This window comes from Phyllobates terribilis, unplaced genomic scaffold, assembly GCF_046119375.1.
Source record: "Phyllobates terribilis strain yellow unplaced genomic scaffold, ASM4611937v1 Scaffold_1__5_contigs__length_1240528914, whole genome shotgun sequence".
In the NCBI taxonomy this organism is placed as follows: domain Eukaryota; kingdom Metazoa; phylum Chordata; class Amphibia; order Anura; family Dendrobatidae; genus Phyllobates; species Phyllobates terribilis.
Genome location: NW_027362761.1, coordinates 854833885 through 854838755, shown reverse-complemented (window position 1 = coordinate 854838755; position 4871 = coordinate 854833885).

Sequence of the window (4871 nt, the reverse complement as noted above, 5' to 3'; positions counted from 1 at the left end):
GTGGTCGTAAGGTGGAAAGCTGATAACAGCCCAGTGTATGAAATCCGATTGGAAACGGGAGACAAGAAAACCAGAATAGTCCATCGGAATTTTCTACTACCTTGTGATTATCTCTCACCACAGCAAGACTTCCCAGAAGTAATCCAACATCATCCAAGATCGACTAAGGGACCACCACACACTGAAGCTCCGGAGGTGGATAGTGATCTTCAAAGTTCCGATAGAGAAGAACACACCGTTGTATTTCTCGGACCGGCAAGCAGAGGAATGTACCATCCTCAGGAGAGTGAACTAAGTCCTGAGGCTCCAGTGTTCGTACCAAGGAGTACAGATGAAGTCCAATTCAGATATTATGATCGAACACTGGCCACTGAAGAGACCGATCGACACTCAGGAGGAGAGGAATTACCAGACCGTGCAGAAACAAGCGACTCAGTAGAAGTACAGGAACTTACAGAGGCATCTCCAAGAGCATCTGAGGAAGCACGGGAAATGAGTGCGGTGGAAGAAACTTCTGTGACTGAAGAACCCGTGGTCTCTGAGGAACAACCCACCAGGAGGATGTTGACTCGAGAAGTGAGGAGGCCCGTGATGCTGACGTATGAGACACTTGGTGAACCAAGTCAAGTGCCAAGGACTGTCGACTGGAAACAGATATCTCTGCCTGCGGATCAGGTAAGCCCACTTGAGTGGTATTCACCACCGAGAGGCAGTATGGAAGATGTTGCCTGGTGGAAAGACTTGTTTTCATGCTTTGATTTTCCTTAAAAGACTTTGTAGAAATAAAGAACTGTTAAAACATAGAGAGAGAGAGAGCTGGTTGAAGACGTAGAAAAAGCTGCAGTTGAAGAGATGCTGATTGTTTTAATTGTATTAATTGTTTATTTCTTACAGTCATCCTACAATAAAAAGGTCGTAAGATTAGGTTGTTATCAATGTTTATGAACGTTATATCAATTTCACAATGCCAATTTGTATATAAAGTTATCCAACTTTCACCACTGTCTCAGAATTGGTCAGATTGACCAATTAAGAGGAATGTCGAGGACGACATTCAAAAAGGAGGGAAGAGTGTGACATGCAGAAGTAGTGCTGTTGCTTTAAAAGCATTCAGCAACTATTAGAAGTAACACAAGCACATGAGACAGGAAGTGTTGTGCTCCAGAAGCATCCAGCAACTAAAGGGGTTAACACAGTCACAGGAGAAGGGGAGTGTTTTAGCAGAGCCACAGGGGGATTGTGGATAAGTTGTTTAGTGTCTACCTGGAGCCCAAGAGAAAGGTGGTGTGTGTTTTGTATCTCACAGAAGCGCCCCTGCAAGTGAAAAGGATTCAAGTCAGGAGTGAAGCTAAGCACAGGTCAGGTAGTGTTCCTGAACTAGCAGTGCAGAGTATTGTCAGGCAGAAAGATAAGGACTGAAAGAAATGGTGTCACAGGGATCATCTCCCTAAGCAAACCCTCCCCCCTCCTCCATCTCACTGTGCTGTAAAGAATGCTGTGTTCATTAATGTGCCCTTGCATTAGAACTGTGCTGTCCTGTACTACTGGGAGACTGTGCCGCTAAGGAAACTGTACTGTTTGTCACCGGAGCCTGTTGCTCATAAGACTTAACTTGCACTGGCTGTGCGGCTTCTTATTAAATGCTACTGTTCTACCATTTATGAGGACTCTTGTCAAGTGTGTCTGGTCAGCAAGTGAAACAACCTACGTGTCTGTGCCTGAGGGTCAATACCCCTGTGTGCCTGAGAGAAGCTGCAGCACATGGTCTATGGTCGCCCTGAGTAACGGTTCCCCCAGGATTCCAAAGAATTCATGTAACCTGCCTCGCCCCTATTTGAACCTAGCGGCATGCGTGTAACACACTCTACCTGGCATTGCTTGCGCCTCTCACTTTGGCATATAAGTCTCACCTCTAGTGACGAGCAAGCGTGCTCTTCACCGCTCGGTACTCGCCCGAGCATCTCACTGCTCGACATGCTCGGCGCTCCTCGAGTATTTCCGGGTTGCTCGGACGGGAGCTCAGGTCCCTGACCTGCATGTTTGGCGCTCTTTATAGAGATAATTAACATGCAGGGATTGCCTGCCACTCACTGTAATGCCGTAGCCATGTTGGTTGTGGCATTGCAGTGATTGACTGGCCGCATAGCGTCATCGGGTCTATATAAGACCTGGTCCCGCTATGCTCGTCACAGTCTAACCCGGAAACAGGCAGAGTAGGGAGAGGTGCTGCTGAGTGATGGACAGAATTGGCAGTTTATTAGTTAGGTATAGGTATTCCACAACAAGATATATATCCACCTGATCTAACAATCCTTCTGAGGACTAATCCAGCTGCATATATTACTTGTGATAGCATGAGTTAGGCAGGCAGGGTTAGTGGCAGTGTATACAGCACAATAGGGTCCAGTGCACGTTCTGCTTCTGCTGCTGTTACAGATATCTATAGCCCTAGATATCAGGGCTATTTTTTTTTTTTGCTCTTAATCCTGATTATTTGCTTAAAAAGCAATACAGAGTACACCATCTTACTGCTCCATTTGCTTGTTAGCAGAATACAGCCAGAATTTTTTGATTAACGTATTTTTCGGATTATAAGACGCATTTTTTTCTCCCAAATTTGGGAGGAAAAAGGGGATGCGTCTTATAATGGGAAGGTACAGTATTTTACCTGGGGGGCGGCATCGGTGGAGCGAGGTTGGCGGCGGCTGGGTCAGGAGTCGGGCGATGCTGCGAGCCCCGTCCTCTCAAAAAAATTTGGCGGTGGGAGGAGATTGCCTCTCCCATACATATCCCTGTGGTGGGCTTCGGGAAAATGGCCACCAGAGCTTGCTTAGATTGACCACAGCATCGCCCCACTCCTGCCACCACCACCGCCCAACTCATCCTGAATCAGCGACCCTTCTGAGAGGACGGGGCCTGCAGCATCGCCTGACTCCTGCCGCAGCCGCTACCAACCTCTTGTATCTGTGACCCTGGCTCCTGTGACCCCGCTCCACCACCGCCACCCCTTTAGGTAAAATGGATTATAATGCGCACCATTTTATTTAAAAACACATTTTTTCCTATTTTGCACCCCAAAATTTAGGGTGCGTTTTATAATCTGGTGCGTCTTATAATCCTCAAAATATGGTATATTCGCATTACTGAATTGTGGAAGCAGAGAAACTTTTCAATGATCACACGTGATCCCATATTACTGTGGTAATAATCGTGTAATTTTTTGGAGCGTGCCAAATATTCCACTCCACTTAAAGTCAGCCAGCTGTGTTTTGTTGAACCTATTGACACTTGGTCGCTGACAAATACAATTCTATTAGGCAACTGACTGAAACTGTGGTCATCAGACGTGATCCCATATTACTACTGTAATAATACAGAATTTTTTTGGAACGTGTCAGATATTACACTCCATTTAAAGTCAGCCAGCTGTGTTTTGTTGAACTTATTGGCACTTGATCGCTGACAAATACCATACTATTAGGCAACTGCCTGAAAATGTGGTCATCAGACGTGATCCCTTATTACTGCCGTAATAATACAGAAATTTTTGGGAGCGTGTCAAATATTATACTCCATTTAAAGTATGGTAGTTGTGTGTTTTTTATTTTATTATTTATTTATATAGCGCCATTGATTCCATGGTGCTGTACATAAGGAGGGTTTAAATACCAAATACGGATATTACTTACAGTAAACAAACTAACAATGATAGACTAGTTCAGAGGGAAGAGGACTCTGCCCTTGCGGGCTTACATTCTACAGGGTCTACAACCCCTGGCAAAAATTATGGAATCATCGGGCTTGGAGGATGTTCATTCAGTTGTTTAATGTTGTTGAAAAAAAGCAGATCACAGACATGGCACAACACTAAAGTCATTTCAAATGGCAACTTTAGGGCTTTAAGAAACACTAAAAGAAATCAAGATTAAAAATGTGGTACTCAGTAAGGCTGCGTGCCCACGATGCGTTTTTCATGCGTTTCCGCTGCGGAATTTCCGCAGCGGAAACGCATCAAAAACGCTTTGTAATCCGCACCCCATGGTCCCCAATGGCATTCCGCAATGTCAATGCACATGCTGCGGATTTTTCCGCAGCGTTTCTGCAGCGCTCATAAATCCGCAGCATGTTCATTAATTTTGCGGAAGCGCCGCCATTGATTTGCATTGAGACGCATAGAATCCGTGTCTGTACATTTGTACACGTGGATAATATGCGATTCAATGTGCGGATGGTACCCAGTTCTGGAGGAGAGAAGACTCTCATCCAGACCTGGGTACCATTCTACCTGTGAAAAAAAGAATAAAATAACAAATAAAGTTTATATTCACCTTTCCGACGGCTCTCTCTGCATGCCGGCAGCGCTGAAGGACCTTCGGTGACGTCACAGTCATGTGACCGCAGGCCCTTCACCACTGTGTCTCGCGATATGCCGGCAGCCAGGAACCAGACAGCACACGCCGGGGCATCAGGGGTGAGTATAACTTTATTTTAAGCCTTGTTTTACGGTCACACTATATAAATCCATGCTGTTTGCATGGATTTATATAGTGTGACCTAGTTGTCAAGCACTTTCCAAGTGATGCTAATCGCCTGGAAAGCGCTTCTCAATCTGCATGCGGAAACGCATGTGAATCCGCATGTGAATCCGCATGTATTCCGCATGTATTCTGCAGGAAAAACGCATGCACAATCTGCATGCTTTTTTTCTGCCAGGGATATGCAGAAATGCTGCAGAAATTTTCTGCTTCATTTCTGCATCGTGGGCACATAGCCTAAGGGTAATTTTTTTCAGACCAAGCATAGGGAAAAAATTATGGAATCACTCAATTCTGAGGAAAAAATTATGGAATCATGAAAAACAAACACACAAA